The sequence below is a fragment of the Urtica dioica genome, chromosome 11 (assembly GCF_054948205.1).
Source record: "Urtica dioica subsp. dioica isolate 48M chromosome 11, U.dioica_male_clone48M_v1_H2, whole genome shotgun sequence".
Classification (NCBI taxonomy): Eukaryota; Viridiplantae; Streptophyta; class Magnoliopsida; order Rosales; family Urticaceae; genus Urtica; species Urtica dioica.
Genome location: NC_142766.1, coordinates 17,331,111 through 17,346,218, shown reverse-complemented (window position 1 = coordinate 17,346,218; position 15,108 = coordinate 17,331,111). Strand labels below are relative to the sequence as shown.

The 15,108-nt window shown below is 34.7% G+C and overlaps 1 long non-coding RNA gene across 1 annotated transcript; it reads left to right on the top strand.

The window, feature by feature from the left end:
* The first annotated feature begins 12,480 nt into the window (after positions 1 to 12,480).
* On the top strand, positions 12,481 to 13,182 carry LOC149381823 (uncharacterized). Its single transcript, XR_016301954.1, has 3 exons — positions 12,481 to 12,777; positions 12,864 to 12,960; positions 13,107 to 13,182. It is a non-coding gene; the product is annotated as an uncharacterized LOC149381823 (long non-coding RNA).
* Positions 13,183 to 15,108: the final 1,926 nt, after the last annotated feature.

Here is a 15,108-nt window from a genome sequence, read left to right as displayed (position 1 = left end):
TGATATGAAAAACAGGGTTGCAAAGTCCTGTATTTATATAACATAAAAAAATGGTGGATATGAGTCACTGGCAATGATTTCTAGAATTCAACAAAAAGTAATTTTAATAATAGCAATGACTATATTTTCGTTTTCGTTCAGGTATGTATGAAGTTTACTGTTTACACAACTAATATTACAATAATAAATAATGGTAGGTGGGAAGACCGATCATGACGGTAGAACCAAAGTTTAAATTTGTGATTTTTATACTAATTTCTGCAAATGTGCTTTTAACTTTTAATTTCTTGGGTAACTTATTAATGCACTAGTAGGTCCACACATTTGCGGGATGGGCCTTGGAAGTTTCTGGGCCCAATTTAAATTCGGTGTATTATCGTCTGTGGGCCCCAGAAGTTCTTTGGGTGCTTCCCTGAGTGGACCTCGGTGACCTGGAAACAACATGATTGAAAGCTCACCGGTCAACTAATTAGGACAGAGAGAGAGATCCGAAAAGATTCAGTTTAGTTGTACGAACAAGACAAAAAAAACGTTAATTGAAAAAAACAGATGTGTTAGGTTTTAGAAGAAATAGGAAAAAAAAAAAGAGTGATATATATATAGTACACACACATAGAATATTAAATGGTGGGTTGGGATTTGGGATCAAGGTTTGACCTTCCGCGAAACCGTCTTACCAAAGAGGATTGGTACCGGTTCGCTAGTAACCGTTTCCGTTGCAATTTACTAGCGATTTTCGGTACTTTTCGTTCGTCGGAATTTTTTTTTTTTTTTTTTTTTTTTTTTTTTTTGTCAACTTGTCTAGGTTTTCGATAGGTAAGTTTTAGGGGTTTCTCAAATTTATGGGGTTTTTCATATTTTGATTTTTTTTTTTTTTTTTTTTACTTTAATCCATGATTACAAGGGTTTGAGCAATGAATATGAGTTTATTGGTTATTTTGTATGGTTTTCTATGTATTTTTAGGTTTAATCCAGATTAAAATTGTTGATTTTAATCCGAATATGAGGTTTTTTGATGTTGTACATAATGATTTGATGATGATTATTATGTCTGATGAATGCGTTTTATACGTACAAATCGCTCGTTCCCGGAGTTGAATCGAAGCGAATCCTTAAGTGTTTGTGATATATTTTGTGTTTTTATTTGTTATTTTCATGATCTAAAAGTGTTTTGAGGGCAATGGAGCAACTTTGGTATGATTTGAAGATTTTTCGGACGAGTTAGAGCTAATCAAGAAACATGGCATCTTCTTCTGCATGATTTGAGATTCTGAAGTGGCGATTCTGGATAAATTCTTTCCATCATTGGATAGAGCTATCTCTTAGCTTTCCAACGCATATTTATTTGCGAAAATCGAACATCGGAGCAAGAAGATACGGCTGATACAAAAACAGTGCGTGCGTTCGGAAGCATCCTCGCGCCGCGAGGAAAAAAGTGAGCACCGCGAGGATTTCCAGACTACCAGTGCACGCCGCGAGCATTTGACACGCACGCCGCGCGTCCCTTCGGGTTTTGATGAACTTTCTTTCCATTTTTGATGTTTTTGGGCCATTTGAACCCTTCCAAATGCCCAATATACTCCGAAAACCACTCATTGACCTATATATTCGACTTTAAGCTCTCAAAAACACATCTTCCATTTTGTTTAAGTTTCTCTTTTATTGTTTGGTTGTTCTTGAGAGCTTTTGAAAGAGGAAAAATGCATTCTTCAACGAAATTGACAACCCGACGAGTTCTCCTTCTCCAAATTCATTCGTTCTTCTTTCTTCTCTTCTTTTATTTATTTTATTGCTTTAAATTATTGTTGAACATCAATTTTATTTAATATGAATTCTATTTTGGTTTCAATTTTTATTTTATTGCTTTTAATTATTCTATTATGTTTAGCGTTGATTATGAACACCATTATAGGCTAAGTTTCTTATGGGGTTGCGATGTAGCCGGGATTGATAATGGTTAGGGGGTTCATTAGGGTTAGATAATTATTGTTTGCTTCATTATTATGGATTGCTTGATATGAATTGTTCCTTATACTTTCTAGTGCTTGATCACCATTAGAGTTGTTATCTAGGATTGTTTAGCTACTCGAGGGAGAGTAAATAATCGTGCTTTTGTTCATGTCTTCATAGTTGATCCTAGGTTAGTAGAAAATCCATGCAATTTATGTAATCGTTTGAACTCTTGTCGTATTGCATGTAATTGTTTAAATAGGATTAGATGCCTATAGGATAATAATCCGTCAATTACATAGGTTTGCTAGAACACTCGAGAGAGACTAGTGAATAATTTTGATAGAGTGAGATTAACATCCATATGAATAGATTTTGTTGTTCAAACCCGAAACCCCCGACCTAATTAGTTCCGGTGAAATCGCGACCCCTACATTCTCTTCTTGCAAAACTCGTATTTAATTCTTTGCTTTAGTTTTATTATTACTCTTGTTACAAACATCTTCTTAATTTTATTTGGAGTTAATTAGCGTCAAGTTTTAGGAAATCGCTGTTTTTCTAGTCTCTGTCGGTACGATACTCGAATTTACATTCTATATTACTTGAGCGACACATGTACGCTTGCGTGCGCGAGTTATTTCGCAACAATGTCTTTGAGTGTATATCCTTGAGATGAATATGATGTTTAATGATGATGAATGATGTTCTTGAGTTGAATATGGATATTTGTTATGATGAATTCATATCATGTATTCGTTGTATGAACTATGAAGTATAAACTATGAAAATTATGTTTATTTTTGCAAAATATTTATCTGAATACATATCGATTTTTTACATTTTTTGTCATTTTCCTTTATGATAAGTATTTTTTTACCGGTATCGATTTTTTTTTTTTTTTTTTTTTTTTTTTTTTTGAATATTCTTCGATTTTCTTTTCAATAAATGGTTTACCTTCAAAATTGAAGTCTCGGTACGATAGCGGTAACGGCAAGACGAACCTTGTTTGGGATTCATTTGTTTGTTTTAGAGAATGTGTTACTGTGATGATATGTGTAATTACAAAATTTGGTTCTCGGAAAATGAAAGAGTTAAATACTCACATTATCATTACTACGCATGAAATTTTGTCTTTTAATTATTATATTGTATTTTCTGGCTTAAAAAAATATATTAAAAGTATTTTTATTAAAAAAATAAATTTATATTGCATTTGCTGTCCTTCGAAACAAAATAAATAAATACATAAATAAATAAATTGTTGCATTATATTCGTACGGTGACATTAAAAATTGGGTATATACGACGCCGAGATCACAATTTGAATAATAGAGAAGAGTGAGTGGTAGTATTGACGTGGAAATGTGTTGCCTGAGATGACTAATCAACGACCAATCTCAGACCCAAAAGAAAGCATCCAATTATCAATTATGGATCCCAATAACTCTCTACTCTTATATTTTTTTTTTCTTATTTGTATATGTGATATTGTGGATTCTGAACTTTTTGAAGCGTTAGATTCTTGTGTTTCAGCCTCTACCATTACCTTTGATCTCAATTTAGGATTTGTATTTTTTTTTTTTTTTTTTTCGTTTTGTGTAATTATTTGCTTTATATTTTAGGGATTTTCGTGTACTAAGCTATTTTAATGGTTCTACAGTGTTTTTGAAGTATCGGATTAGTGTTATTTGAGCGTGTTCATACTCTCCGATCCCGTTCTTACTTGGCCAATCATGTCGAGGTAAATCTTCTTTCATTTTTATGTTTTTTCTATGTAATTTTTCATTTATTTGATTGTTGCACTGTTACAATAATTTATTTAGATTTGTATTGATCAATTTGTGTTCGGATTGTTGATTTGGATAGATTTTAGCTCAAACTTGTGAATGTTTCTAAATTATATGATTTGAAATAGGGTACAAAATATTGAACAGTAATAGTGGTAGCTCCAACATGATACGTTTTAAAGGCATTTATATAAAAATGCCCTCTATTTAAAAAAAAAGTATTTTTTTTTGTTCCTTTGTGAAAAGATTAAATTTATTGTAAAGTTTGTCCTTTTGGGAATTCATAATTTGATATTAAATGTTTGATTGTGTTTGTTTAATAGCGTTCGTTATTTGAGTGTCAACTATAGTGTCTTATTTGTGGTTTAATATATATTTTGTTTAAGTTGTTAGGTTTGATATAGTTTTTTTTTATAGTCTTATTAAATGGACAAGTCATTGATGACTTTACATAGAGGTAAAAAACAGTACGTTGATGGTGTGGAATCTTACTTATATCATTGTTGACCGCGCGGTTTGCAAGAATATAAATCGAATTATTTTGTCTTTGAGAGAAATGTGGAAATTATCAATATAGGGACATCCATTTTTTAAGAGATCATTTTGAGGTATACATTACAAACAAGTACGTGTTTGTAATGTTTTTTTTTTTTTTTTTTTGTAATTGATTGAATATGCACTATGAAAGGTTTATATAGAATTTATAAGTTTTAATTATAGTTATAAAATTCACAACTCACTTTCTCGGAACGTAACACATGTAATACAAAGTACAAACACATCAATATTTACAAATTATCGAATAATATATAGGATAAATTATATTTTTGGTCCCTCATCTTTGACCACTTTAACAAGTTGAACCCTTGTTTAAAAAAAACTGCCGTGTTGATCCTTTATGATAGTTAAATTTTCATTTACAACCCTTCTGTTATTTTTGATGTCAAAATAAGCGGAAAATGATCATGTGTCTATCACGCGTTAATTTAAAGAAGGGTATTACAGTAAACTAGCATTATATTAAAAAAAAAAGTAAAGCCATCTCTCTCTCTCTCTCTCTCTCTCCTCTCTCTCTCTCCTCATCCTCCTTCAACATCACCTCTATCTACGAACACACAAAAAAATTGAAAACAGAGTATATGATTTTTTTTTTTTTCTCGTTTCATATCTTCTTTGTTCCAACATTTGTATACATTTTATTTATCTTTTAAGTCAACAAACAAGCTTCAATTTGAATAACAAATCAACAAATATCAAAACCCCAAAATTTGATCTCAATTTTTTTTCTCTAGAAGACAAGAATTTAGAGGAAAGAACGAGAAGAAATGAAAAGAAAAGATCGACTTTGGCACCGTCGCGTCGAGTCGGCGGTGGGGAATCCCACGACCTTCGCCATCTTCGCCTGCTCCTCCAGCATCGCCGAGTTGTGCCGCCGCGGAAACGTGTCGCTCGGCTTCAGAGCCTCCACGGAGATCGACCATAATCCATGACCGGCATCGCTAGGGTTTTTGTTTGGGTTGTTGTATCGGCTGAGGGGATTCGATCTCGAGGAGGTGTAAGGGGAGAGAGACGAGACGTAGCGTGTGGCGGTCAAGGACGGGGAAGAAGGTGCGTCAGTTCGGCGGGACATGGGTTTTTGGTTTCTGAGATGACGCGTCTCAAGATGGACTGGTTCACCACTCGCCGAGCGCGTTCCATTTTCGGAAGAGACGGTCGTTGGTTCGAAGAGCTGAAAGCTCTCTGTTCGTTTCTTCTTGTTCTTGGTCTACGAATCACGAATCCATTTCGTGGTGGTGGCCGTCAAACTTAATAAGAGAGATCTAGACTTGTATAATTATATTCCTTTCCAATTGTTTCGCTCTGCAATTCGGGTTCTCTAGTTCCGGCTCGTATCGTCATCGATCGGACGAAAGAGGCTTGGAAGTCTCCGCTTGATATTGCATATGGGTCTGTGCCGTGAAGCTGGTGAAGTTCTTTTGGGCTTGAATAGGAAGATGTGCGATTGAATGTCGGAGTTGAATATCGATATTTTAGCCACAAATTGAACTTTTCTCTTTTGGAGTTCTGTCCAGGTACTGCCAGAGAGAGAGGGATAGATTTTTATTTTGAAGAAAATAGATGTAGATGATGGTGGTGTGGTTATGAAGAAGAAGAATAGATGAAGATGATGATGGTGTGTGTATGTATGTGTGTTTGTGTATGTATGTAAATGTGTGTGTATGTGTATGTGTATGTGTGCGGCAAATGCTGAACTCTTCCTTTTTTTATTTAACAAAACTTAAAATTAAAAACAAATAAGTTGTATAGATGAGAAAGACATTTTAATAACTTTACTCTTTTTATTCGATACATAAGCATTTTCTGTTTATTTTGACACTAAAAGTAACAGAAGGATTATAATTGAAAATTTAATTATCATAAAGGATCAAAATGACAGTTTTTTTTAATGAAGCTTCAACATGTTAAAGTGGTCAAAGACGAGGGGCCAAAAATGTCATTAATTCTAATATATAATACACTGTAATTTGTATTCTTATAAATATATTTTTAAGAAATTTATCGACACGTAATAACTTGTAAATTCTCGCCACCCATTTTTCGGTCTTCCTCCCTTCTCCCTTCTCTGAATCCTATATATGTTTTATTTCTTGTTTTCCCATTTTTCTTCTTCAGGTCTGTAAATTTATCTCACCATCCACTATCGCCCTCCCTTTCGTCATCGCTCCACTGTCGTCGTTCACGGCTGCCTCGATTTCCTCCATTGACTCCTCGGCAAGGTTTGAGGGTTATTTGATTATTTGAAAATGATTGCTTGGACTTTGTGAATAAGAGTGGCCTAGTCATCAGTGCCAGCTCATCACATCAGGCTCATGTGTAACTAATTCTCAGTAGCTATAACTAACTCGTCAGTTAGGATTCAGTGACTAAATAAGTGTAATTATAACTGACTGTAATCAATCAATCAATCAATCTCAATGAAATTCTGTTAGAACAATTGTTCAACAGTTCTCAAATTCTCTCTCTCTCTCTCTCTCTCTCTCTTCTTCTTCTTCTTCTTCTTCTTCTTCTTCTTCTTCTTCTTCTTCTTCTTCTTCTTCTTCTTCTTGGGTTTCATTTGTTGAATGTTGTTTGTTAATTTTCCTTCTTATTCTTATGCAAATGTGGTGTACTGATATTTAATTATCTAATTCAAAAGTGAATTTGCTCCCTTTTATAATTATCAACTCAAATATAGGAATTTTTGTTGTATTGCAGTACAGTTACTAATAAGATTTATGGATTTGCAGTACAGAATGGGTTAGGGTGGTTTGTTGTTGTAGTACTAGTCTACACCAGCGAGCGTGATATTCCGTCCACATCCAAAGAAAAAAGAAAAAAAAAAGAAAAGAGTGCAATATACATATAATACATATATAAGAATTTAGATGTGTAAATTTGTGTGTTATATTGTGCGACAGTGTGGATTGGTATCATATACTTTGAATGGCCACCATAAACGGTAGATATTTAAGGCCTTTGTTGTTAAATTTTTATTTTTTGGTTGTTACTTGAGTGTTGCGGTGTTGAACGCCTGTTCTGCATCAGTGCTCCATTTGCTCTACTTTCTTTCTTTTTTTTTTTTTTTTGTTTGTTTGTATGTAGTCTGCACTGAATTTCGGCCCACGCAATTAAAAAAAACAAAAAACAAAAAACCCACTACTCCGATAAATAACTATACCTGCGCTAAATAATAGAACCATACCCGTGTTTTATTTTTCACTCAAGAAAACCGATTTGGCTCTTCTCACGATTTCTTCTCCACTCCAAGTTAACTTATTTCGGCTCTTCTCTTTCGTTGCCGTCACGCTCAGACTCCCACACCATCGACCACCTCCCACCGCCTATTCCGCCATCTCCGACCGCCTCGGCTACCGGAATCGCGATGCCACGTTCTTGGAGAAGCTTTGTTCCCATCTCCGCGGGGGTAGAGTGAGCTCGTTCTCCTTAGTTGTCTTCAATCTCTCCCTCTTTCCGCAATTCTCAAGTTAGTTTTTTCTGAATATGATTAAGCACGCTTTTGGGATTAATTTTTTAAAAATACAGACATTTATTTTTAAACAATTTTTTATTTGAGGATTATCTAACTTGTAGGTGTTTTTTTATTTTGGCAATTTTTTCCAAAGAGATTAAAGCACAACATATTTGAGCTTCATTATCCAAACCAACAGGCAGGTAAGCTCTTCTTCTCTGCTCATGATAGGATATAAAAATTTATATAATGTTTTGTTTGTCTCTGATTGTAGCTTATTCTTGTAGATTTTTTAGTATCATATGACAATTGACAGTTTAGCTTAACAGAGGTTTAAGAGCAGTAAAAAAAACTTGGAGTTCAATATAATAAAAGATGTTATTAATGTTGAAGTAGTTATACAAAGCAAATAAATTGTTGACGTACATAATGTTGGAATTGATCTAGGGTTAAGAAAAGATTTAACTCTTCGAGCAAGCGGCGGAAATTAAAAATTTTCTTTTTAAACAAGTAAAACGTTTTTACTAACCTAGACAAAGAGCAAGTACATGTAAAATAAAACTAATAAAAAGCATTACTTGTTTACTAACCTTTGTGAAGCTTGAACGTTGAGAAGCCTTAGGAAGGTTGAAACGTTCGTCTCCCCACGCAGCTCGTCTTTCTTCTTTCCTCGAGAACTCGAGCAACCACAAAAGTTTATATCACAAGAATCACTCGAGAAAGAAAGGAATTAGTGTGTGGGCACTTTTAAACGCGACGACTCAAGAACAAGTATAAGAGTCGAAGAGCTAAAACACTAGGTCAAATGTGGACCTATGTGCCAAAATAAAAACGAAAGAAAACTAGAGAGAGGAGGGGAAGGGGGCGGCCACAAGTTCTAGAGAGAGAGTCTCTCGATCTCTAACTTATGTGGGATATGAATTAATTTTATTTTATTTTTTATTATTGATTAATTGATTGAATGTGTTTTATTTTTTAATTTGTATATAGTTTTTTTTTTATTTAGCTGGTTTGATAACGTGGGCTAGTAGCCGTAGGAATATTTGTCTTCATTAGCTCGTTTATTTTTATTAATAACTAGATTATAATAGTAAACACATGTTGGCACAAAATTAATATTTACTAATAGTTACTCTTCTACACCGTCCATAACTTTTTTTTAGGGAGAGCTTTATTAGCCAATGATACAAGAGCAGATATATACAAAAATGGAGGGCTGGACAAATATTAGAATCTATTTGCTACCACACACCTAAGAATAAAATAAATATGTGCAATGCGTCCGGCGGTATTCGATCCCGCGTCTTATCCGTAAGAAGAGAAGTTGTATTATCACTTGCACCAACCAAAATTTGGGTACTATCCATAACTTTTTGTGATGTAAATTAACAATTTAAAGCAAAACCTAATATTCTTTCATTTATTTATATCTAAAGAAAATAAACTGAGCAGATGATTACTTTACAAATATACGGCGACTAATTTAGATGAAAACAAATTCTTAAATACACTAATAGCCAGTGTCTCCAATTAAGCCATTAATACTAAATAAGAGTAAGATTTCGACAAATTAAAAACTTGAGAAAATTTCATTAAAAAAAAACTTGAGAAAATAATGAAAAACTAAGCTACATATACGTAGGTATGTATATTATAATTAAGAATTTATCACAGAATTCCTCCCGAACTATTATTTATTTTATATCAACTTTTTATTATTTATGCATAAAAATAATAATGAGCATATGAGCATCATTGTCATAATGATAATGGCATTTTAAGTTGCCCACGCATGAGCAAGTTAATTTTCTATCTACCTAATCTGAGCCAATACAAAGAAGTACCTTGTGCTCATAGGCTAAATACAAACGAAAATGATTGGCTAAACTAAAGCATAAGCGACATAACGAAATCCTCCAACTCAGCACGCCACGTCACACTTGATCTCCAATAATAAGCAGTGTCACACAACCATAAACTCTGCACAGAAATGACCTAATTTCGAAAGGCTTTTTGGTTACGCAACAAATCACAATTCGAGATCCATGATTCTTATAGACTCCATGAACAACACTAAAATCCATAGACTGACTGGTATATATAACAATGTCTTAAATTCCGACGAAAATCGGCGGCGGCATCATTGCTGGAACAAAACAAGGTCAATGAGGAGCAATTTTTTCGTTTTGTCGTCGTTCTTCAATTATTTGTCATCGTTTTCATTTTTTTGTCATTTTCGGAACCTATCGTCGTTTTTTTAAAATTGAGAGAATTTGACATATATGATATTCGAACTCAACACCTACACTTTGGCTGCACAAGTTCTCACCAAAAGATAAAGTTGACAACTTGTTACATTCTACACAATTTTAATATAAGATATGTAAATAGAAAACTTTAATATATAAATCAATATAGAAAAAATAAAATAATAAAAATATAAATATTATGAATTAAATTATAAAAATATATTACATATAAATCATACAAATACGTATATATATACATATTTATACAACTATATATATATGTGTATTAGATATAGATATGTTGAGATTGAAATTGACGAGAGTATTTGATATGATATTGGGGAAAAAACAATTAGATATTGAAGATTATGAAATATAATTAGCATAAATTTCAAATTTAAAAATTGAAAGATACATACATATATATATATATATATATATATATATATAATATTATATAACATGATTTTCGTTCGATTTTTCATGGAAAACGACATTTGAAAACGGTATATAATTACATTTTTTGTGATTGTGTGTGATTGAGCAATAACAATTATTACTGAGATATGGAGATAGGTTTGTTTGCTTTTTCCCTCCCTAAGGGCTAATATGTCTCTGATTTTTGCTCTTGTGTTATTCATAAAAGTATGCTCATGGGTCCATTTGTCTGGTTGGCCCATTCGACTGTGTTGCCGGGCTAAAACGCCACTTATTCTGAGTTTGGGCTTGTGATGGATCAAGGCCCAGTTTATTATTCGGCATCATTTTGGTATTCTTCAGCTCATCACACATGTAACCGACGGTTTATTTCTTGAGGAAGACAGGGAAGTTACCTCTTTTTCGAATTTCGCTACATCATTCTCTCCTGTTTTCTCGCCCTATTCTCACACAAATTCTTTGAATTGGGTAACTACCTTCTCTGACAGTTATTTTTGTGGTTGTTATCTTATTTTCACTATGGTGGGTACAAGAAGAGACATAAACACAACGAGGGTAGAGAAGAAAGAAGAAACTAAGATGAAGACGAAGAATGTCGCTAAGAAAGGGGTTGGGCTTGAGCCGGAAAGCAACAAGCACGGAGTCCGGGTTTATGGAATGCGACCTAGTAATCGCACCGATGGTCAGGCCAGAGGTGCTATTGCTGGGTCGACAGTTCCACCTGCAAACCCTTCCTTTACCGCCACAAGAAAGGCCATGATCAAGAAAGCCGCTCTTTCAATCACTGACATCACCGGTGAAGTCAGTTCCAGTAGCGCCTCTGAAGAGATTGAGAAGGTTGTTGTCACTGTCATAGAAGAAACCCACACAAGCACCTCTCCTATTGAAAGCCCTCACAAGATGGTTCAAGGTAATCCTATCCCCTCTACTCATTCTGAACCTGTTGAAGAGAATCCTAGGGACAGTGATGTTTTGGAATCTCTCCTTGATGAACAAGAACCCCCGCATGATGATGTGATTGGGGGAATTCTGGGTCTGGGACAAGATGTTGTGAAGGATGTCCCGACATCCAGTGACGGAGCCAGAAAAGCCCATCAGGGGGGGCTAATTTGAAAAAAAAATTTCAGGGGGGGCTTGATTGTAAAAAAATTATAAAAATTGGGCCAAAAGTATAAATTTTCAAGGGAAAAAAATGTAACTTTTTTTTAAAATGGGCAAAAAGTGCAAAAAAATTGTAACTTAGCTGGCTCCGTCACTGCCGACATCCTCTGCATAGGTGGACAAGGATAAGAGTGATGAGAGGCAAGATGTTGGAGAGGATGTTCTTACCTCTCTGAAGAAGAAAGCTCAGCTTGATGGTGACGTATGTATTGCTACTCTTCTGTCTGAGAAGAGGAAGAAGAAGAGAAAGATCATGGAGGAATGAGAGACTGTTGCTCTTATCAAGGAAAAGAAGAAGAAAAGGGTTAAGGTCGGCATGATCAAGAAAAGGGGGAAAAAGCCTCTGTGGCTCATATGCCTGTTGCTGACGAGCCCATTGAGGCTGAAGAAGAGGAACCTATGATATCTCTTGGGATTGGAAACAAGAGATCTGTGGGAGGTCAAAAGCTTCCAAAGAATGTCTCTGCTGCTCCCATGGACAATGTCTCTTTTCACAAGGAAGACGGAGTCCTCAAGTGGAGGTTTGTGTATCACTGGGCCATTTTTCCTGAGAAGGAACTGTCTACCGAGGCTCAATAAAGATTGATGCACTAGTAGAAAAATGGCTTTTAATGGCGCCTCTTTAATGGCGTTAGTGAAAAAAAACGCCATTAAAAGTAATTATTGTATTTTCGAGATTGTGTTTAAAGCAAAAGACGAATTAGAGAGCGCCACGTCACTTTTGGAAGAGGTACAACAAAAAAATATTCATGACGTTTAAATTTGAAACGCCATTAAAAAAATGTAAACCAACCATTGAATGCCATGTGGTTAAAATTATATATGATGACATTTAAATATCGAACGCTATCAAAACTAGCAAAGAGAACTCTCATGCCCAGCCACGTGGAGCCGTTTTGTTGGGCGTAAGTTTTAATGGCCTTTTCCTAAGAAACGCCATTAATGGTTTAGTAAAATAAACCACAAGGCCTCGTTCTTTTTCCCAAATATTCTCGTCCTTGAACAAAAATCACAGCGCATTCGTCTCCTCCAAACCCATCGCCTCGTGGTTTGGCCGTCTATCCTCACAGTCTTCGACTCCGTTTGTATTTTGCCTCTCGTCGTTCATGTATCTAGCCATGGGTTTGGTCGGAGTTTCTTGTTTCGTAATCGTTCACAATCGGCTTCACCTATTCCTTCCAAGGTTAGGGTTTTTTTCTTCTCATTTTTTTTGGAAGTTAATGGTTTGTAATCTCTCTCTACTTTTTCGCCGTGGGTTTCACTTGCCAGTCATCGCCGCCGCTCCGCATCGACGCTGCTAGACGTCGCTTGATCTTTGCGGCTCATCCTCGACGGCGTTCGTCGTTTCATGCCCTTTCACAGCCATGTTCGTCAGTTCCTCTAAAGATTAGTTTTTTTTTTCTTTCTCAAATCTCCTGAACAGAGTCTTGATTCCGAGAATAGCTATATTCTAATTATTTTTTTATAGAGTTGCTACTGTAATTTTTCGGATCTGTTTGGATGGTAATATAGGTACTAAAATACAAGCGAATGTTGTGGCTTACTCAGGCGAGCTTATAGATCCACCAAAGGTTGAAGCGATGATCGGTGGGGTTTCAAACAATCACTCCACTGACTCAGATGTCGTTAAGAAGTTTGTTTAAATCTCGCTTCTTAAATTGTACACACATATACAATGTCTCTGATTGTAGTCATTTACATAGTTTATTTTGTTTTGTATTGCAGAGAATCAGAGGTGATAGCTAGGAAATCTCTTGACTGGGTGGTTAGATTGTTGTGGTATGTTATTGAACATAAATGTGTACCAAACCAGTTACAGATTAAGTTAAGGAGAAGAAAATCCTTTCTATACGGGATTGGGATGTTGGTATGACCAAGGATGATTTGATTAAGAACTTGGGTACTATTGCAAAATCTGGAGAATCAGTTATGAGAATATGAATGAATAATAAGTTATATCAGTTATAACTTAGTTTTTGCCATAAAAGACCATTTTTCTACTAGTGTTGGTATTCTTTTCTTGGCAGAATAATACGTATAACTTGTGGTATGGAGTGTTATTTATTTAGGTATTTTGTATGGAGTGTTTATGGTTTATCGTTGTGGTATCAGAATGATTTCACTAACCTGCCTTGCTGTGTAGTGTCCGATGCTATATAACTTTTGTTATAATACTGTTTGTGATTCTTTTGTAATGAAGGTACCCACCCGGTCATGGTGACGTATTCCCATCCCTAAAGAACAGCGGGAAGCTTGATGATTTATTATCTAAGGTGAAAATAGTATATAATACTTATAAATCTCGTTGCACTTTCTCTCCTTTACAAGGCTATAAGCTTTAGGCCATCCCTCCATATTTTATAACACAGTTACTTACCATTATACTTTATCATCATATGCAGGGTAAAGAATATGTATTCATTGCCAACTCTGATAATTTGGGCGCCAATGTGGATTTGAGTATCCTTTACGATTACTTATCCTACCTTGTTAATTTACTTGCGAGATATGGAATGCAAAGTATCCTTTTCCGCAACTATTTTTTCCATTTTTGTAGGTATCATTTTTAGTGGTGCGATCAAGACACATACAATCAAGTGGACATCAACGAGTTTCATGACGAATGGTATCAATTTGTTTTAGATGACATTTCTAAGAAAGACAAAGACGAATATGTGAAACATACTTAGAACTTATGAACTTGGTGAAGACGTTAGATATAGTTTGAACTTATGAATATGGTGGATGTTAATTGTTTTTATTTTTATTTTTGATGAACCTGTGAATCATAGTTAGAAATATTTTTCTAGTTTGGAAAATAGAAGAAGTTATGGTATTATGAATGTTTTTTTTTTTTTTAAGAAAAAGAATAGTATCATGTATTGTTTTTCTTGGTTGTTTTTTGGTGTTAAGATTATATTTTTATTGATGTATACATGAATGCAGAATTGCAGGCTACTGATATTATTAATATCTATTTTGAGAGCAATAATTAAGAAAAATTTTGGGTAAAAAAAATTAAAAAAAAACCCACAAATAATGGTGGTCCGTTAAATATCACCATAATAGCTTAAATAACACGCCAACTTTACAGCGCCATTTAAAGTTTGAATTTCGTGCGTTGTATGATGTGGCAAGACTTTTAATGACGTTCGAAAGAGAAACGCCATTAAAACCCTTCCCAGTACTCTGCCATGTGGATATGACACGTCGGCACATTTAATGGCGCTTTTTGGTTTAAACGCCATTATATATATTTAATGTCGCCTGTTTTAATGGCGTTCAAAAAGTGACATTAATTCTCTACAATGGCGCATTTTGAACGCCATTAAATCCATTTTTTCTACTAGTGATGTCATCATGGAACTTCTTCACGATGCTGAGCATCAAGACAGTCACCAACATTGGTGTTTACTACCCCACTCTGGTGAAGGAATTTATCGTCAACCTCTCCTCTTCTTTTGATGTCCCTGATGATGCTGAATTCAGGAAGGTCTATGTCAGAGGACACTGT